The sequence below is a fragment of the Felis catus genome, chromosome B1 (assembly GCF_018350175.1).
Source record: "Felis catus isolate Fca126 chromosome B1, F.catus_Fca126_mat1.0, whole genome shotgun sequence".
Classification (NCBI taxonomy): domain Eukaryota; kingdom Metazoa; phylum Chordata; class Mammalia; order Carnivora; family Felidae; genus Felis; species Felis catus.
In genome coordinates this window covers 30,789,273-30,811,832 of record NC_058371.1, presented here as the reverse complement: position 1 = coordinate 30,811,832, position 22,560 = coordinate 30,789,273, and the positions used below count along the sequence as shown (strand labels likewise).

The window sequence follows — 22,560 nt, the reverse complement described above, 5'->3', positions numbered from 1 at the left end:
TTTGGGTTTTCCAGTTGTCTCCCTGTCATTGATTTCTAGTTTAATTCCACTGTGGTCTGAGTGCACAATTTGTATGATGTCTGTTCTTTTAGATTTGTTAAGGTGTATTTTTATAGCCCAGTATGTGGTCTACCTTGGCAAATGCTCCATGCAAACTTGAGAAGAATGTGTATCCTGATATTGTTTGTGAAGTATTTAAAAAATGTCAGATTTAGTTGATCAGTGTTGCTCTTCAGTTCAACTGTATCGTTATTGATTTTCTGTCTGTTAGATCTATTAATTACTAACATAAAAAGGATAGGTTTTTTGAAATGTATGATCCTTTAGATTTTAGACATTGTAGTAGGTGTGTAGCATCATCTCATTGTTGTTTTAATTTGCTTTATTTTTATTGTTTTAATTTGCTTTATTTTTATCTAGAAGCAATCTTAAGCTTACAGAGAAGTTCCAAATATAGTACAAATGATTTTTTCTCTCCTTAACTATTTGAGAATAAGTTGCTTATTTAATGTTCCACCATCTTTGAACACTTTAGGGTATATTTACTACAAACAAAGACATTTTTCTACATGACCATGATACAACCATCTACATCATGCCCCAAGATCCTCGTAGTCAATAGTACTAAAGTTTAGACATAAACACATGCCTATATGTGTGTGTATTACATTCATATTTATTTCTTCATATATCTGTATATATTAAAAATCCTAAATCCACACCTGTGTACCTCCGGTTCCTAATCCAACATGTCAGGGGTTCAATCTAGTTTTCTCTCTTTCCATGCTGAAAGCTCCCTGTTGTTTTCATCTCACTCCTGCTCTGGCACCCTGGGCCACTGCAGCTTTCTTCCATGCCTGCCCGCCCACATGTTGATGTTGTTGCATGCCTTCCTTGGCCCCACCTAATGGCTTTTGCACTGATTATTCAGGAAGGGAAGAGAAGAGCAGGGTGAGATGTAGGGGAACAAATGAATAGATCTGAGAAAGATTAAGAGAGAGAATAAATAGGACTTGGTGATTCATCAGATGTGGAGGTGATGGAGGAATAGGAGTCAAAAGTGATACTCAGGTGTGATCCAGGTAGAGAACAGAACAGGAATAGACTTGGTGAATGTGTGGGAGTGAGGTAGAAATGTAGAATTACAGCTCAAGAGAGAAATATGACTTAGAATAAAGATTTTATATTCATCAGATTATATATGACATTTAGAGACAATAGAAATGGATGGAATTTCCCCAGAAATATGTGTGTGTGTGTGTGTGTGTGTGTGTGTGTGTGTGTCATTCTAATTTAAGAGATGGGCAGAGAAGAATTGGCTATCATGTCAGGGAAGTCCAGGGAAGGCAGTCCTTTGAACCAAATGCTACCAACAGCTCAAGTAAGATAGGGACAGAAACACACTTCCTGGATTCAGCAATATGGTGATTAGTGACTTTCAACATAGTTCAAGTAGATAGGAATGTTGGTTGGTAGTGGGGGCAGCTGATTGAAAAGAGAATGTTAGTTTAGAAAGTGTGGAAAGTAAGCAAATGTTTCAAGAAACATGTCTGTGAAACAGAAGAGAAAAATAAGAGTCCCAGTGCTTGGGGGAAGGCAGGCAGCCAAAATTTATGAGAGAACTATGCCAATTTCAGTACTGATGGGAGATACTGAAGACCTAGGGATGAGGGGAAATAAATATTGTAGGTCTCTGATGAGGCTAGAGGTCAGTCATTCTCCTATTTGAGAGAGACATCACCTAAAAATTTAAAAAATGCATAATTCTTTGATGCCAAATCTAGAGATGCTGATTCCAAGGTCTAGATGGAGGCTCCTGTATCTTGTCAAGCCCCCAAGATGATAATAATGCTGGTGTTTCACAGATAATACTTTGCAAAATAATGGAAGTAAAAGGCATATAGAACACAATGATGGATTCTCTGGGGACAGAAAAGGGATATTTAATCCTTTTAAAACAGGACCAGGTGTAGGCATATGTGTTGTTTGGGAATAGAAAGTTTAGTGGTTCTTGTCTGGTGTGTTCTATTTTCTCTATGAAATAGGAGGTGAATAGTCACCCTGAGAGTGAGGGGTCAAGAAGTTTGAAGAGAGTGGCAAAGATGGGAAATAGCTACAGTGCACAATGGGAGAGAGTGTGCACTAAGAAAACAAAGAAGGCTTTTGGAGAAGTATGAGAACCCAGCTGACATTTATAAATCATGAACTTATTGTAGCCACTGTCGGCATTGTTTTTCAAATGTCTCTAACTGAGGCCAATATCCCAGTGTTAGCACTGACAAAATGCTCAGTTGGGTTGGTCGAGGGTCTGTGTTTTTGAAGTATGAAAGCTAGAGAGGTAATAGCTTTGGTGTCAAACAAAGATTTTGAAATGATGAAATCCAAAATGAAAAAGAAAAGAAGTGAAGGCAGGAGGAGTCTAATGAGGCAAAGAAAAATAAGTCATGGAGCAGAGGTCCCAGCGAAGCCCAGAGTGGAAGGACAGAGCTTTGTGGTCACCGTGGGGATATGTAATTGGAAGATTTCAGAGTTTCAGCATGCTTGGTGAAACTAAACTGTGTAGGATGTGGTCACGGGAGTGGAATAATAAAGTGTAGTGGAGGTGAAGGTCAGTAGTGATGAAACAGATCAAGAAATGTCGATGCCAAGCCCTTTGGAGGGCTGTGTTCAATAGCTTTACATCTATCTCTAGTACACGAGAAATAGGAAGTGCCAACTATGCAGGTGTTGGTATTTTTACTCTGAATGTGAATTTAAATCAACACATTACTTCTGTAGAGAAAGAGGCTATTTCATATGACCTCTAATTACAGAATGACTGTGTCACCTCAAGGAACCCAGAGGCCCAGAAATCAGATCACTTAGGTTACCTTACTCTGCTTAGTAGCTTAGATAAAGGTACTCATACATATCATTCTTTTCCTCATTGTGAGTAACTTGAAAATTGCTCTATGATAGTGTTTTTCTAAGTATGGTCCTCAGACCCCTTGCATAAAAATTACTTGGAGGTGATAGTTAAAAATGTATACTCCTGGTATCACCACTAGACCTTTTTTTAAAAAAATTCTTTTAATGTTTATTTTTGAGATAGAGAGAGAGAGAGAGAGACAGAGCGTGAGTGGGGGAGGGGCAGAGAGAGAGGGAGACACAGAATCAGAAGCAGGCTCCAGGCTCCGAGCTGTCGGCGCAGAGCCCGACATGAGACTTGAACTCATGGGCTGTGAGATCATGACCTGAGCCAAAGTCAGACACTTAACCAACCCAGCCACCCAGGTGCCCCTTAATAAAGTTGAACAGAGAGGGGGACTGAGATGGGTGAAGCAAGAATTTGTATTTTCACTAGATCTTCCAAACATGTTTATGCACACACTGCACACAGACCTGCACACACCTGTGTATGCATGCTTTCCATGTGTGAGGGGCATGTAAGTCCATGTTGCTTATGCATGGGACCCACGCACAGACCTGCATTCTGTGAAATGTGCCCTCTCTGTGTTTCATGACACATGTTCCCATACTAGCAACTCTAGCTCCCTTTCTCACATCAGTGCTAATACAGCTAATACAGGGAGCAATAAAGTGACTTCCAGCATATTACTCTGAGGGATATGGAATATTCTCCAGGGGATTTTAAGCAAATATTTTTACAGATTTTACCTTTGGTTGAATTACAGAGCTGGATTCCATGATGCCTACCCCCAGAGAGGACATAATCTTTAAACTCTAAAAAATAAACATTACCTTAACTGATTTTGTTCTTTAAACAAAGGCGTATATTAGTCAAGGGTGAATGGTAGAGAAGAATTTCAGGTTTCCAAATGTCAAGAAAGAGACAGCACTGCAGCCTACTTTAAGAACAAACCACCTGTTCTAATTAACATTTTTATCTTTGACATTTCCTGACTGCTTTTATATGTCCCTGAGGCTATTACTGTAATTTAAATTTAAAAATAAAAATCCAATATTCACTCTTACCCTCATTTTTATAGTTCAGTTAATCCCACCTAGTTCATCTGCTTTGTTGATTTACATCGCTAATGCCACTTATGGAAGGCAATCAGGGATGCTTACAACATTTTGCCTGTTTAGTTTAATGTTATAATCATCTGAGATGAAAGTATCGGTTATTCTCTTCCAATAGCAAACTCAATAAATTCTCTTCCTTGGGCTTAATGTGGTGTTCTCTTATTTCAATTTCTTTTCCTCTCTTTCTCTTTATTCCCAAAAAGCATTGCATTTGTTCCCATCCTTCATTTCCTATTCAGCATCTGGATGTGGCCATTGACACCTATCAGGTTCTCAAGAACTTACTTGAAAGTTCTCTGGCTCCCCCAGCCCCTACTGTTTTTAAAAGGATTCATAGAAAAACTTGAAGAGGCAAAGTTATAGCCAGTTTACATTTTGCAGCTGGTTTGAACTTCAAGGAGCATGTAGTGGTGTGATATTAAAAGAAAAAAAGGTGGAATAAATAAAATGGTCATTTATTGAACAATGCTTTATGCTGAAATATATGTGAAATGTGCCATAGTTTATTGCATTTAATCTTCAAAATTTTTGCAGTTAGGATTATGCTTACTATTTTTTGCAGATCAAGAAATAGGTTAAGGTATCCTTTTTCATCAAATATCCCCCAAACCACCTATATTTTCAATATCTGTATCTTCCCAGCTTCCTTCTCTTATTGTATAAACATGTTAAAAATCTCAGAACCTAGGGGCACCTGGGTGGCTCTGTTGGTTAAGTGTCTGACTTTGGCTTAGGTCATGATCTCACGGTTCATGGGTTTGAGCCCCGTGTCGGGCTCTGTGCTGACAACCAGAGCCTGGAGCCTGCTTCAGATTCTGTGTCTCCCTCTCTCTCTGTCCCTCCCCTGCTCATGCTCTGTCATTCTCTCTCTCTCTCTCTCTCTCTCTCTCTCTCTCTATCAAAAATAAACATTAAAATTTCTTTTTAAAAAGATCTCAGTACCTTCAGAACCTAAAGAAACAAATCTTCTTTGATTGCAATTCTGTATCACTGGGTTTCTTCATAGCCAACATCTCTGAAGGAGCAGCCTTTGTCTGCTAGAAAGTCTTTGTTTTTGCTTCTTCACTACTCCTAGTTCATTCTTAATGGACAGCAATCTGGCTTCAACTGTACCCTTCCAATAGCTAAACACATGCATTAGCCCAAAACCGTAGGCCACTGTGGTCTTCATATTGCTGCCCGTGCCCTCATTAAAGAACTTGACTCACTATCATGGTTGTTATCAAGATTAAAAGAGTTATTTCAAGAAGTTGAAGAGTGTTCATGGTATAGAAAATATGTATGTATTTTATTTCTGCATGGTGTCCTGTTTTGACATCTTAATAATAAAACCTTCCTGGTTGGGGAGAGACTGCTTCTCCATGGGCTAACCAATTCTTACAGGTCACCGAGGGCCTAGTAAAGAGCATGGCCTTGATATATAAACCAACCCAGAGCCACACCTCCTGCATCTGGTCCCTGCACACAGGAGGCAATATTCCTCTCCCTTAATTATCCCAGAGCCAGGTACTAGATAAGTAGAGACCACCCCTATTGCCCCAAGCCCATTACAATGATTTAAATTGGCCAGTCCTAAACTATTTACCATTCTTCACCTTTCCTGCAGAAACCCCAATGGAGGCCATGGCCTAAGTGCTCTCCACTTCTTGTCTGCTGCCTCCTGACTACTCTGGAGTTTCTCCATAATGGTGCTGGGTGGTGTGCTCTGTCTCCTGTCTCTAGGACCTGTGAGTATTACAAACTCTGTTTTCCTGAGCCTCTCCTCTGTCTCTTCTTGTGGCTCTGCTTGACTGACCATCTCAAAAACAAATATGAAACAGAAACCCTCATTCAATGTTGGATGTTATTGATAGGTAATGGCGGTTGTTATTCCTAGGCTTTTATGAACACAGTGATCAGGGTCTCTATTCACCTTACAAATTATACATTTTTAGCTTCTTTTACTAGTTTTTATTTTCACTGCTGCCCTTAGACTTGAGGCAATTGCCCTAGACTTGCCCTTAGACTATTTTCATTGCTGGCCCTTAGGCAAGAGGGATCTTTTCCCTGGGCTTCATCTGCACATTTAAAAATATCAGTTATATTAAGATATAATATATGTACAATAACATTCATTAATGATCAGAGTACAATTTGATAAGGTTTGATAATATATATAGAGACGTGTGACCACCACCATGATCATGATATAGAACATTTCCATCATGCCCAAAATGTCCTTGTGCCTCTTTGGAATCAATCTTTTCCCCCTTCTCTTGGTCCTTGGCAACAATTAAACTTTCTGTCATAGTTTTATCTTTTTAAATTGTATATAAATGGAAACTATACAGTATTTAGGCAAAAGATTGTATCTGGCTTCTTTCACTTAGCATAGTGGTTTTGAGATTCATCTATATTGTTTCCCATCAGTTGTTTGTTATATTCTATAGCTGAGTAGCATAAGGTTATTTTTATTCAAATGCCAAGCAGTGGACATTTATGTTGTTTCCAGTTTTGAGCTATTATGAACAAATGCTGTAAACACTTGTCCTTGTGTGGACATGTTTTTTATTCTTCTGGAGTAAACATCTGAAAGTAGGTAAGTAAATATCTTCAAAAAGATACTTGAATCATACGGTGAGTGGATGTTTGTAAGAAAATGATAAACAGTTTCCCAAAGTGGTTGATATCATCTTGCGTTTGTGAGCAATCTATGAGAGCTCCCATCTCCCCACATGTCTTGCCAGTACTCAGCCTTTTTGATCTAGTGAATGTGTTGTGGCAACTCTTTGTGGTTTTACTTAGCATTTCCCTGATGATTAATGAAGTTGAGCACCCTCTTATGTGCACATGTCATTCTTCTTTGACAGTGTTTCTGTTCAAATCTTTTGCCCATTTAAAAAAGTGGTTGCTTTCTTTATTTTATTGATTTGTAAGAGTTTGTAAATATTCTAGATATAAGATTTTCTCTTACATTTTCTTCTAGAAGTTTTGTAGTCTTAGATCTAACATTTAGGTGTATGGTTTATTTCAATGGGAGTTGAGGATCATGAGATATATAGATATAGGTATAGATATAGATATAGATATAGATATAGATATAGTTATAGGTAGATAAAAAGATATAGATAGACATAGATATAGATATAGAAATATATAGATAGACATAGATACAGATACAGATATAGATACAGATACAGATATAGTTATAGGTAGATAGAAAGATATAGATAGACATAGATATAGATATAGATATAGATATAGATATAGATATAGATGCACATATATCCAATTGTTCTAGCTCCATCTGGTGAAAATTCTATCCTTTCCAAATTGAACTATCTTGGCCCTTTGTCAAAAATCAATTGACCAAAAATTTGCGGGTTTATTTCTGGCATCTATTCTGTTTCACTGAACTGTCTTTTTCTAGTTTTTAAAAAATGGAATCTTAGATTGTTTGACACACATTCTTTTCTAATATAAACATTTAATGCTAAAATTCTTTCTAAATGCTGTTTTAGCTGTACCTCATACATTTTTGTATATTTGCATTTTTATTCAGTTTAAAATATTTTCTAATTTCTCTCATGATTTTTTTCTTGGCCCGTGTGTTGTTTAGAGATTATTTAATTTCTGTTATTTGAGAATTTTTTCCAGATATCTTTTTCCTACTCATTTTTAGTTTAATTCTGTTATAATCAGAGAACATACTTTGTGTAATTTTAGTCCCTTTAAATTTTTCATCTACTTGTTTATCGGTATTGATAGAAGAGCATTGCGAACTGCTACTGTGATACTGATTTTGTTTATTTCCCTTTTCAATTCTATTGTGAATTTGTTTGTTTTTCTTTTTCAGTCCTGCCAACTTTGTTTTATGTATTTTGAAGCTCTGTTAGTATGTGCATTAAGTTTAGGATTATTATGTCCTCTGGGTAAATTAGTGCCTTTAGTATTATGAAATATTTCTCTTTATTCCTGAAAATATTTTTTTGTTTTGAAATCTTTGTCTGATATTAAAATAACTAAAATAACCATTAAAATAGCTTTTTGTAGATTAATGTTTTCATTGTATATCTTTAAATAGTCAATTCTATTTCAAGGAACTAAATATGAGAAAAATATATTTTATATTTTCCCACATATTTATTATTTCTGGTATTATTCATTTCTTTGTGTAGTTCTTTTTTTAATGTTTATTTTATTTATTTTGAGAGAGAGAGAGAGAGAGAGAGAGAGAGAGAGAGAGAGCGCACAGGCAAGGGAGGGACAGAGAGGGAGAGAGAGAGAATCCCAAGCAGGCTCTGCACCATCAGCATAGAGCCCGATGTGAGGCTTGAACTCACAAACCATCAGATCATGAGCTGAGTCAAAATCAAGAGTTGGATGCTTAACTGATTGAGCCACCCAGGTGCTACACTCCTTAGTGTAGTTCTAAGTTATCATCTGGTATCATTTTCCTATGCCTAAAGAACTTCTTTAACATTATTTGTAATTCAAGCCTCTGTCAGAAGCAGGAAAATAAATCAAATCCCTATTACTTTTTTGTGGTCAGAGGGAAAATCAGGGATTTAAGTCCTACTCTTCAGAGTCTTGCTCTGGCCCTTCTATGGTATACCCTTCACCATAGTGTGAAGGTTCACTCAGGCCAAGGGGATGTGCTCACTCGGAATCTATGTTCCACCTCTACCACCTCTACCTAGTCTGGATACTTGGGACCCAGGAGTTTTCTATTTAACTATCACAGGCTGACTTCCCATCCAGACTTCTATTCCTGGATCATCCTTTTGATGGACACAGGGGTGAGTATTTGCTACGGTGATATGCACAAAGCTCAAATGTGCATGCTAGGGGACCCAACTGTGTGCTCAAGCAGTTTCTTGTAGTATAGGATAGATCCAAGGGTGAGAAAAGAAAGAAGGTGGGGCACAGGCTCCAGCTCCTTTCCAAGCACCATATTCTAGCATGGAATTCTGAGTCCAAAAATTCTAAATTCAATTTAGCATTCCAGAATGTTAGGATAATATATTTTTCAAGGTAGAAGGATGAAGTGTGTTTCATTTACCATTGTGTTGGCTTAATTCATAACTTTTAAGTATTAGACATGGAATGTGGGCCTTTGTTTGTATTCTTGTCCTAGGCCTGATGAATGTTAGGTGTGGGCTGGATTTTTCTCCTTACTACCCTGTAAATGAACGTGCTGCTTGTATTTTCCCTTTATCCTCTTCCTTTTTCACTCTATAGACTTGATGATAACCTCTATTCCCAAAATTTCCACTAACACAGTTGTAGGACAGTATAGAAATGCATTAAGACTAGGTCCTACAGGCACCTGGGTGGCTCAGTTCGTTAAGCGTCCAACTTCAGCTCAGGTCATGATCTCACAGTTCATGAGTTTGAGCCCCACATCAGGCTCTGAGCTGACAGCGCAGAGCCTGCTTCAGATTCTCTATCTCCCTCTCTCTCTGCACCTCTTCCACTCTCTCTCTTCCTCCCTGCCCCCTGCACTTTAAAAAATAAATAAATAGACCTTCAAAAAAAAAAAAAAGACTAGGTCCTAGAGAATCAGTGCAAACAAATGGACAGACAAGGCTGAAAATAGCTCTCTAGGTCAGAGAGGAGAAGAGACAATATGCCATTAGTCAATAGTGTATTAAACTTACTAACTGAGAAGTTCATGAATAAATCAGAAAGGGCTGAATATTATAATGGATGATTCTGTGCTCTAGAACCAGGCTTGAGTCAAATTCTGTTCCTGCCACTTATTAGCTGTGAGGCCTAATCCATTTGTGCCTCAGTTTCTTCATCTATGCAATGTGTATAATAATACAACCATCTGACAGGATTATTTTAAGAACCAGTGATTAAGTATAAAAGAATTGGAAGAATTCCTGGAAAATAGTACATTCTCAATGCATTTCTTTTCTTTTTCTCTTTTCTTTTCTTTTCTTTTCTTTTCTTTTCTTTTCTTTTTCCTTTCCTTTCCTTTCCTTTCCTTTTTCTTTTCTTTTCTCTTTCTTTTTTTCTTCCTTTCTTTCTTTCTTCCTTTCTTTTTTTGGGAGAGAGAGAGCACATGTGAGCGAGTGGGGAAAGGGCAGAAGGAGAGAGAGAAACAGAATCTTAAGTAGGTTCTGTGCCACGCTCCATCTCACAACCGTAAGATCATGACCTGAGACGAAATCAAGAGTCAGATGCTTACCCTACTGAGCCACCCATGTGCCTCTATTCTCAATGCATTTAGCTAATATATTAATTAAATACATTTTCAGGGTTTGGGCTGAGTTTTCTGTATGTCTCTGCCATATATTTTAGAATTGGATAATCCTTGCTTGCCAATATTGAACTAATCTGTGGTTTTAGCTACATATGCTTCAAAGCTGGCTACATGCTCACCAATCCTGTTACCTCTTCCTGGGCACATGGTAAGACGTTATTTTCCAGAATTCTTGGATGCTGTGTTGGGGCTACGTGACAGAGTTCTGGAAAAATAAATGTGTACAGAATTTATGTATATAATTTTTAGGCATGGTCATAAATCCTCTGGTTACATTACTCTTACCTCCCCAATCTACTGGCCAGATTATTCCAGGATTACCTTGAACTTGTAAAATGGCAAAGCCATGAGATAGAAGCACTTGATTACTAAATCAGTTTGCAGGATAACCACTCAAGAGAACCACCCAACCAAGAGTACTCACAGTGGACTTAAAAATATTTTTATTACATTAAGCCAGTAAGATTTTGGGGCATTTGCTATAGCAGTTAACCTATTCAAATACAAATGTTTATATGTTGAAGTGGTGTTCTTTCATAACAAAAATTTGAAATATATGTTATTGGCTTAGCAATTGGCCATGGTCAGTAAGGAAACTGAAATTGGCAGCTGGAAAAATGGTAATCTTATTATGCAGTGGTAAGACATTTTGTAAAACTTTTCCCTATGAATGCTTGGAAGGTAGAACATGTGCCTATTGGAATTGAACTCCAGGAGAAGGAATGAGAAACATAACTCTAGTGGTGTGGGGTTTTTATTGGCTGTGTTTGGCCAAGAAAAAGCTTGAAAAAGAAATGTCTAAGTTTGTAAGCATAAATGAAAGGGAATAGAGAGAGTCTGGAAATGCAGTTCTGCAAAGTTGAAAAGTCAGCTGTTTGTAGAATCTGAACTGTGGGAAATGGAATTTAAAAGAAAAAAACAAATTTTGAACACTTGCAGCTCAGTAAATATTTTCAGGTGAATCAAGTGATTCACAAAAAAGATCAGTTTAAGGATGGATATTCTCCATTCAAAAGTTACAGTCTCAAGATAGCCTATTATTAAATTGAGAGAGATCAGAATAGTGGCAAAAAGCAGAGAGATAAAATGTATTTGAGAATTATGTCTAGGGGAAATCTTTGAAGGTGGTTTCTGGCACATACAACTGCTGGGAAGCAAATTGATCAGAAGACTATTAAGCTTTTGAGAAATTTATATTTCCAAGTAAACCACAAACTAAACAAACATAAGCATCAGTTTTGGCCATTTCAGACTTCGAACAACCATTGGAGCTCCACATTTCCATAAACTTTAGGCTGACTTCCAGTGCTCCCAAATGGCATGCCCTCTCTCCCCCTTCACATGTGGCCGAAGAGAATAATGGACAAGGTGAAGCTCACAAAGGATGGGGCCAGAGCCACAGAGGATGGACAGGGAAGGGATATTCCACTTAGAAAACATGAGAAAAACCTTACCAAACATCTTTTCCTACCACCATTTCAGGTCCTTCACATTTTCTACCCAAAGGACTTGACTTCTAGGCTTTTCCATTTGTTCCTTTTGTAAATGGGGATGTTTATTACAGTGCCTCAGTTCCAACATTGCATATTGGCTGTGTGTGTGTGTATATGTGTGTGGTGGTGGTGGACAGAAAGCTTATGTTTTAATTCATAGGTTACCAGAGCATGGGGAACCATAACTAGTCCTGCTGGAAGGACTGTGCATCGTCTGGAGATCCTGAACTCTAAACTAGACGTAATGATGGAGTGTGACTTTGGGTTTTTCTATTAGCGAGGGGGTGAGTGTACTTTGCAGATAAAAGGAAGAGTATGATAAGAATGTAATGGCCAGAAGGAAGTCTATAGTAGAAACTGACTAAATGCTCAGCAATCATATTTCCTTTTCTTGAGTACACAAGAAAAAAATGTGTTTCTCCATTTCCCTTGAACTTAGTTTAAAATCACGTGACCAGCATTTGGGCAATGGTATGTTGTGGAAGTGATGCATGTTATTTCCAGGACTGGCCACAAAACTCTATGTGCAAACCTTTCTCTTTTCCCTTTATCTGCTGACTAAAGATGTCGAGGGTACCTTAAAGCCACAAGATGGAAGCAGCCTGGGTTTCTGAGATGCTGCTTGGAGAAAAGCTGCCCAGGAGAACCACCTGAGCAGGAATGTCCACCTTGGAATTTATTTAAGCAAGAAAATACTTGATAACATTCAGTGACTTGGGGTATGTTTGTTCCAGTGGTTAGCATATCCTGAGCAATATACCACATCATATATTGTGGAGACAATTAATGGAAAGTATGATAGGGAGTAATCACATAAAATGGCATCTTTGTTGTTAGAGATGGAATGAAGGCAGTTTCTCATTCTGATCTCCAGAATAACCTTGAACCCTGAATGAGTTTAAAATATTGAGTCAGACGTTTAGAAGGAGGATAAATTTTCATGGTCTTCTAGGGGCTTATCTTAGTGGTGGATATTTGAAGGGTGAACGTGAAAAGAAATCAGTGAGTTTACCACTCCTCATTTTTGTTTATTTGAGAAAATAAATATTATCTAGAGGAAGAAGGGAAGAGTATGATGCATGTGTCAGAATTGTTAGGTTCAAGGACATTTCATCTTTTCCCCAAAGTTCAAAAGAGTTGTTTGTGTGCGGGCAAGTCTAGAATTGAGAAAGCAGAGGCAACTGTTGAAGAGCCTCATGGGACAAGTATTTGTTGTAGTACATGTTCTAGAAGTAACTTTCTTTTCATTACTGTTCAGTATTGCCCAAGGGCCCAGATAATAGCTTGGGGAATTTGGAAACCATAGAAAATCTTTACATCATACATGTGATTGTTAACTATTTTAGGGCAAAACATGTCTTCAGCCATGAACAGGTATTGAAGATGACATTGAAGGAGGTATGCTTAAAGAATCAGTGCCTTGCGAATACATGAATCATGTAATCTGTTCTAAGAAATAAGATGAATTTTAGATGAGATTATTTTGGAAAGTCCAATAAAATAGAAAGCAAGAATTAATATCCCGTTGTCACCGTTTTTATCTTGATTTTATTGTAATTAGACTTTTACTCCCACCTTTCCAATGACTCCCATAATGTCAGCAATGACGTCATGTTGTTGATCCAAAGGTTACTTTTCAGTCATCTGATTTGGTTTTTCAGTAGTATTTGACATACTATTTATTATCCTTTCCTTGGAATAGCTTCTCTATTTGGATTCCAGGACATCTTGCTCACCTGGGTTTTCTTTAATCTCTCTTGTTTTAAGTTCTTATTTTCCTTTGCTGGTTTCTTCTCATCTCCCTGACACCTACATAAATGTTAGTATTCCCCAGACTTACTCTTTAGATCTTTTTTCTTTTCTATCAACACTCATACATTTGGTGACCTCACCTACTTTCTTGGTTTTAAATGCCATCCATATGCTCATGATTTCCAAATCTATATCTCCAGGCTGTACCTCTTCTCTGAACTCCAGACTCATACTCCAAAATCCCTCTTGGATATCCACTCTTAATTTTTTTTAGCTACCATCTCAAAATTTACTCCTGATAGTCCCCTGCCAACCCTTCTTCCCATGTGCTCTTTCCAAACCCATAACCTGTAACACAGTCCTTCTTGTAGCTCAGGCCAAATCATTAATTCAACTCTCATACCTCATTTCATGTGAAAGAGCAAGTCCTTTGTTTTCACGCTACTTTTCACTATCTTGGATTTCTGCTTATGATGAACTACCTTATAGCCGAAAACCTTCTTTAGAGAACAACTAGAAAACCTGGATAAGGGGCACGTAGGTGGCTCAGTCGGTTAAGTGTCAGACTCTTGATTTTAGCTCAGGTCACGATCTCACGATTTGTGAGTTCAAGCCCCACATTGGGCTCTGAGCTGACAGCACAGAGCCTGCATGGGATTCTCTCTCTCCCCCTCTTTCTTCGCCTCCCCTGCTTGTGTTCTCTCCCTCTCAAATTAAATAAATAAACATAAAAAAAGACCTGGATAAAGCAGAGCAGAAAATCAATTTGAAGGCACCGAAGAGCTATTAATAAATCAAGGACTTGAGTGGCTAATTTCTCAGAGAGAAGAGAATATACTGAGGCAAGTCCAAAATTTCGTGCCATTATTCCTCTTATTTGTTGATTCATAAACTGCATGGCAGAAAAAGCTATGAAGCTCAGGAAGTTGTACCCAAAGGCAAGGAAGTTGATTAGAACTTTCCTCAGTTTCATAGGGCAGAGAGAGATACATATATTGGAGTTTTAATATAAGGATTTGATGACTCAAGACCCCAGAGTGAAGAGAAACACAGAAGAGTGAATCTGATATTCCATATTGCTTTTTCACACTGAAGTATTTGTCTTTTCATGAGAGGTCAAAGGCTGAGAGGCTACGAAGCCAAGCAGTTACTTTTTGCAGTCTCATAGTGCTAGGAAGACAATATATAGGGTTCCGAGCTCTTGTAAACATATTAAGCTTTTAGTCAAAGCTCCCAAATGGCTACATCTTAGGAGTAATAGAGAACCCAAATTAGGTAAGACTTTTCAACGTCTGAAATCCAGATTTGAGTACGTTTAATTCCTGATCAGATCAAGATGGGCTGTTGCTACTCTAACTTTTTGCCCAAAGTGAACATAAATCCTCTTGGGAAGAAGATAACAGTTTTTTAAGACATAATGCCATTCAATAAAATGTGACCAATAATGTGCATTCAATAAAAAATTACTTAGGAAACCAAGATGTGACTAAAATCAAAGCATACAATATGAACAGACTTATAATTATTAGAATTATCTGATATGGATGTTCATGAATATAGATGTCAAAGTGGAGAATTTCAGCAGATAACAGGAATTAATAAAAAATTAAATAAACTGATGTGACAAAATTGCAAAATACAATAATAGAAGCCAAGGACTTAATAGACGAGTTTAATATCAGATTAGAGAGGGCTGAAGAGTGAGTTAATTAACTGGAAGAAAGGTCAGAAGGAAAGTATCCAGACTAAAACATAGAGAAAAAAACTATGAAAATTACAAAAAGTGCATAAGTAATATGTGGGACAGTAAAACAGTCTGACACAAGTATAACTGGAGTCACGTGCAGGAGGAGAAAAAGAAAGGAATAAAAAGAAGCAATACTTGAAAAGATAATGGCTGAGAATTTCCCAAAACTGATGCAAAAAGTCAAGCCATAGATTGAAGAAGTACTTTGAACCACCATATGATAAATACCAAGAAAACCACACAGAGACGCCTCACAATAAGGCTGCTGAAATAATCACAAAGAGAAAGCCTTAAAAGTAGCTACCAAAAGAAATGACGCTTTAAAAGAATCAATAGTCTGTCAGCTGATGTCTTAAAAGAAATGATACACCTGAGATTTAAAAAAAAGGAATTCTATCTCTAAAATGCTGAAAGAAAATTACAGTATATCACACAACAAGCACCCAAGCAAAGAGAATCTGTTCGCTGTGTCCTAAAGACAAGCAGTGTGGAGATACTGTGGTATGAGATTTTGGTCAACATCAGACATATTCTGCCTGCCTGCCAGATAACATCAGAGAGAATTGCAGTCTCTTTATAAAGCATGAACTAATTACAAGCAGAGCCAGTTATTGAACTTTTGTCTCATCTCAATCTATCCCCCTCCACCTTCAGGAAGTGATTACAAAGGCTTCTTTACCAAAGGGCTTGGTAGGAGGGAAATGAATGATGTGGAACTTTCTCTGCCAAATGGTGATGGGAAAGTGAGTGAGGCAGGTGAGGGGAACCTAGGAGTTGTAAGCCTAACCAGTAGCTAGCCGTTGGAATCCAACGATCCTGGAACTTGAGCCCTAAATCAGTGGATCTAGAATGGTCACTTAAGCTAATTCCTCTGATGAAGGTTGGAGGTGCCATAGAGTTAGAGGGGAGCCAGATCTGACTGAATGATGACACATCTGGACAATGAGTAATGATTTTACCCAGCTGTTTGGGAGTGCCAGCTGGCACTGAGCAGAGTGTGGCAACCTAGGAAGGGTTGTGAAGAACAGATGGGATGTTGGGGAAGAAATCACTTTACTTGAATGTACTGAGCTTGACTTCTTACTGTATTCTGTTTATTGCTAGGATGGATTTTTTTTTTTACTAGAGTAAAAACTCATTAGGGTGCATTTCTGGGGGAGGGGACAAAGGGGACTATGCAATTGTGTGCTGAAATCCATTTCTACTGACTGATGAGAACCAATTGTGCACATCCCTTCCCAATCTCATATTCAGTGATGTGTTTGCTAGCTTGAAAACTTCCCTGGTGGGGGTATTCACAACATGAAAAATTGACAAATGCTACAAATTAGGGCTTCCCCACCCCCCACCCTTGAAAGCCAGTTGATACATTTGCCAGGACACCATTGGAGCCATGCCATATGGCAAGATTTCATAGCATGAATTATTGGGACAATCTGAACAGATGATGACATTACATCTTTTAAAAACTGATCTCTCCCATTGTATAACTTAAGCTCAGATTTTTCTCTTAAGATCCAGTTCCATTTATCTCATACCTTATGGACCTTACCCCCAGTTTTACAACAAGCACTTCAAATTTAACTTGTCTAAAATTATTATCTTTTCTTCCAAACCAGTTTTTCTTCTGGCATTCTTTACTCTATTTCTTGACAACAACTTAATCCAGGGACCCAAATTGGAAACTTAGATGCCTCTCTCATTACTGTTCTCGAATGATCACTGGGTTTTGACAAGTCAACCTAATCAGCATATGATATATTTGTTTACTCATTTCCTCTATTAATCCTGTAGTCTTGGATCAGACCCTCATACTCTTTTGCCTTACTCAGTGTCCTCAAACACATAATCATTAGAATCACATCAGTACTAACTACAATACAGATTTCCTGACCTCTTTTCTAGAGATTTAGGTTTGGTTATGAGAAGAGGACTGGAATCTGTATTTTTACCAGGTGATCCAGAATTCAGATGATTAATGCTTTTTTTTTTTTTTTAATTTACATCCAAGTTAGTTAGCATATAGTACAATAATTATTTCAGGAGTATATTCCAGTGATTCATCTCCTGTGTATAACACCCAGTGCTCATCCCAACAAATATCTTCCTTATTGCCCTTTACCCATTTAGCCCATCCCCCCTCCCACAGCCCCTTCAGCAACCCTCAGTTTGGTCTCCATATTTAAGAGTCTCTCTTATGTTTTGTCCCCCTCTCTGTTTTTATATTATTTTTGCTTCCCTTCTCTTGTGTTCATCTGTTCTGTGTCTTAAAGTCCTCATATGAGTGAAGTCATATGATATTTGTCTTTCTCTGACTAATTTCACTTAGCATAATACCCTCTAGTTCTATCCACGTAGCTGCAAATGGCAAGATTTCATTCTTTTTGATTGCCGAGTAACACTCCATTGTATATATATACCACATCTTCTTTATCCATTCATCCATCGATGGACATTTGGGCTCTTTCCATACTTTGGCTATTGTTGATAGTGCTGCTATAAACATTGGGGTACATGTGCCCCTTTGAAACAGCATACCTGTATCCCTTGGATAAATACCAATAGTGCAGTTGCTGGGTCACAGGGTAATTCTATTTTTAATTTTTTGAGGAACCTCCATACTGTTTTCCAGAGTGGCTGCACCAGTTTGCATTCCCAACAGCAGTGCAAAAGAGATCCTCTTTCTCCGCATCCTCGCCAACATCTGTTGTTGCCTGAGTTGTTAATATGAACCATTCTGATAGGTGTAAGGTGGTATCTCATTGTGGTTTTAATTTGTATTTCTCTGATGATGAGTGATGTTGAGCATTTTTTTTTCATGTGTCTGTTAGCTCAGATGACTCTAGTTCTTACCAAGTTTGGAAAATACTTGGGTATAGAATAAAAATTAACATTTCTCATCTTGGAATACAACCCCAGCCATAATCTGCCTGGTGCCTGTTTCTCTACCTTTATCTCTCACCACTTTCCAACACATCTTTTACCATATATATATGGTATATACATATACCATATATATATTATATTTAAAATTTATATATATAAATATATATTTAAAAATTATATATATATATGTTACAATTTTTTTTAATTTAATGTTTATTTATTTTGAGAGAGAGACAGAGCATGAGCAGGAGAAGGGCAGAGAGAGAGAGGGAGACACAGAATCTGAAGCAGGCTCCAGGCTCAGAGCTGTCAGCACAGAGCTTGACACGGGGCTCAAACACAGGAGCCATGAGATCATGATCTGAGCCAAAGTCAGATGCTCAACCGACTGAGCCACGCAGGTGCCCCACGGGGATTTATTTTTTCACTGAATATTTATTGTGCTGCAAGTATGTATCAGGCTCTGCCCTGGGTGCCAGGAATTATAGTGGTGAAAACAAACAAGTTGTTTGTTCTCACAGAGTTTTATATATAAATATGCCTCTATTATACAACGTTGATTTCCTTGTCTATCCCTCCTGCTAAACTGCTGGCTCCTTACAGTCAGAGTTTTTCAAACTCTAGAGTCTAGACCAATAATTGGTATAAAATAGTTCCCAAACATTTACTGAATGAATATTACTCAACTAGTAAGTAGCACAGTGGAGATTTGAATTTAGTTATATCTGACACCAAAGCCATGTCCTTTTAACTATATTATAGTCTGTCAATAAAGTGTGGTTCACCTCATCAGAGGAGTCATTCTTTAATCATGCAAGGAGAATCAAATGATGCTTGAAGATAGCACTACCACCTGTCCAAAGGGAGATGTGCCAAATAACCACTTTAGTTGATCAATATCCAGTTCAGATTGGAAAATTCACGCCAAAGAGTATTCTCTGAGATTTATTAAACTAACAAAAGAAGAAGACAAATATCTCCCCTTGTCTTGGCTTAATACAGGTAAAACTTTACCATGCATATACATTGACCCTTGCTAGGGAAGGTGACAGGCTAAGACCAGGTGATGGTATTTCCTAATACCAATCTAACTAATTAGTCTTAAACACACTTTAAGTATAGGTCAAGCACAGTACTTGGCACACAAAATTCCTCAGAAACATTTTCAGAAATTTTGGATTATGAGAGGAGGCAGATATAATTTGGCAGAAAATGAACATAACTCTCAATCAATTTAAGCATCCACTTTATTGAGGAAATTAATGCAACTCATATGATTTTTATCCTTTAGCATAAAGAATTGGGGCAGCAAAAGATAATGGATAAAATTTAGAGTGTCTGTTCTGTCATCTGATTTGGGAAATGTGTGCTGACTCTGCTAGTTCTATTAAAGATGCTGTCCATAAAATACACTTGGACTGGTTTGGCACAAGTTATTTTAGAGCTGTGAGAAGGACCATTACTAATAAAACTTCTCTTCCCCTTATAATTAATTCATGGCATTGCCACCAGAGTGTTCTTCCTATATCATAAATTTCATTGTGTCACCCCGGTGCTGAAAAGCTTTTGATGACTCCACATTTCCTGTAAAAAAATGTGAAAATTCCTTCACTTAACATGTAAGATTTCTACCACCTAATCACCACCTATCTTCCAATTCACAATTCATTTTACTCTTCTCTCAATTCCATAGTACCTTGAATCAAGCATTATGTTGTATGAATCTATGAATAACTCTTTGGCCACCATTCATTTATTTGTTTTGCCAACAAATATTGTTGAGGGCCTATCCTGTGTTATGCTCTGTCATCGACAAAGGATACAGAAGAGCAAAGGAGACATTTTCTGTTTTCATGAGATTTATGTTGAGAGAGACAGACAAGAAACAAACAGCTAACAAAATAATTTCAAACAGTGGTAATTACTGTGGAGAAAAGAAAAGATTAACATGACAGAGAGTGAGTTGAGAGGTAGGAGTGAGCAACGTCAGACATGGGACAATTCTGTAACGTGGAGACTTCTTATAGAGTGACAAGAAAAAGACAAACAGTTCAATAGAAAAATGCAGAGAAGATTAGAATTTAAAAAAAAAATCACAAGAAAACCAAAGCCCAGTGGTCAACAAACATAATGAAAAGATGCTCGAATTCATGTTCAGTAAAAGAAATTCAAATGAAAATAAAGATGAAATATGACTTTATATCTATTGGATTGGCAACATAAAACCCACTGCTGGTAGGGATGTGGGGAAAAGGGTTCTCTTATACACTGTGTGTGGGACTTTCGAGCTTCACTATCTTTCTAAAAGGCAACAGAGCAACATCTATTAAAACCTAAAATGCACTTCCCCTTTAACTCAGAAATTCCACTCCTGAGAATCTACCTCAAAGAAAAAAAAAATTGCCCATTTGTAAGGTCGTGTGCTGGGGGATGTTTATTGTACCATTGTTTGCACTGGCCAAGGGAACTTTGGTCAAATGGCCAAAGAGAAAGCTTACCAATATGGAAGTGGCTGATTAAAATGCAGTATATCCGTATCATGGAACATTATGCAACCAGTAAAAGGAGTGAGGTGCAACCTTCCCAGATGATTAGAAGGAATTTCCAAATTTTGACATCCTTCATGAAGGGTTTTATACTTTTATTAATTCATCAATTAAGAAAATATATGATGACTGGGGTGCCTTAGTGGCTCAGTTGGTTGAGTGTCCAACTTTGGCTGAAGTCATGATCTTGTGGTTCGTGAGTTTGAGCCCCACGTTGGGCTCTGTGCTGACAGATTGGGGCCTGGATCCTGCTTCGGATTCTGTGTCTCCCTCTCTGCTCCTCCCTCACTTGCACTCTGTCCCTCTCTCTCAAAAAAATAAATAAACATTAAAAAAAAAGAGAAAAAAAATATATGATGACCAAAGACATTTTGGATTCCATTGGGTTTTAAACAAATTCACATTTTGTCCATCTCAATGTTATCTATCTATATATATTTGAAATACGGTAGCACATATGTTTTTGAGACATACTATTTATTCACTCTACATTCAAGGCTTAGTGTAGACACAGATTTATGGAAAATTGACTTTTGTGGCCCCCAAAGAGTCAATGGTCCTCATGTTTGGAATGAATGAGCTTGGCCATAGAAAGAATACGTCTCCTTATACAGAGCTGAGTGGCAGTAAATATCTTAACTCTCCACAAGTGTGTGCGTTTTAAGACGACACTTACTCATCTGATTACATCTTTGGTGTTTTTTGGGGCCTATCCAGTGCTATGGGTAGTGTAAGAGGAGAGAGAAAGAAGCTTCTCCATGGTATTGTCAATCACAATACATGTCAAAGTCTGTCCCTGGCTTCCAGAGTGCAAAATTATACCAGTGCTATTTATTGGTTCTACTTCTCAAGCTACATGTAAAACCAAATTCAGGAAGCCCTATATGTTGTTTTATAATAAAGTATTAAACATACAAGGAAAATGGAAAAAAATGTAACAATACCAATACTAAAGTTTTATCCTATCAGACTTTTTTCTTCTTAGCTATTTTTTATTATTGTATAAAAATAGATTCATCCTTTTATATTAGTAGACAAAACACATATGGGCCACGTTTGAAAGGTAGCCTTATAGAAAGACATTCACTTGCAAACAAGCTTCAGGTACCAGGTCTGGCATAATTTTTGTAAATTCCAGACCATTTGTTTCCGGACAATTTTAGTGGACATATAAAATTTTATAGATGGTAATATGTTAGCGATAGATGTTTTTAAAAACATGTACTGACAAGGGGAAGATTTATTGTGTCAAATATATTATAACTTCCTTTTTATTCCTACCTCGTTACAGTTTCCTCTTAGAAACGTCCCATTAGTGCCTAGGATAAAAACAGATGACTGGGTGATGGTTACACAACAATGTTAATGCATTTAATGCCACTAAATTGTATACTCAAAAATGGTTGAACTGGTAAATGATGTCTATTTCACCACAATTTTTAAAAACTGGATTACTGTGTGTGAAAGTAGTAGATTCCCAAACATAAGAAGCAATAGATTGTATACCAACAATACACCATATACCAACCAAAAATTGCACAGAGTTTCAGAGGAACCCTCCTCTAAAATCTCAGTCTTCTACCTCAGCCAGAGGCATGCAGTAATTCTCGGACCCAGAATAACTAAAAAAAAAAAAAAGCCCAAATGCTTAATGTTGTGTGGTTGGACTTAGACAAGTGGTAGCTGCTAAGAGCTGATTGGAGAGAAGGAGAAGGAAGGGAGTGTTGATACTCTTCATTTCTTTCCCTTCATGACCTACCAGGCTTTTTAAAAGACACAAAGTATTACAGAAACTGTGGAGGTTCCCTTCATATCCCTTCCTATTTCAATTGTTTAGACGGCATTCTAATAAATTCTAGG

At 37.5% G+C, this 22,560-nt stretch overlaps 1 long non-coding RNA gene across 5 annotated transcripts in view; it reads left to right on the top strand.

The window, feature by feature from the left end:
• The window catches only part of LOC102899518, a 280,549-nt gene that overhangs the window by 18,430 nt on the left and 239,559 nt on the right, over positions 1–22,560 (top strand). For all 5 annotated transcript variants that reach the window (XR_006596442.1, XR_002741653.2, XR_002741652.2 and 2 more), the window contains exon 3: positions 5,633–5,753. This is a non-coding gene — a long non-coding RNA (uncharacterized LOC102899518). The remainder of the gene's footprint in view (positions 1–5,632; positions 5,754–22,560) is intronic.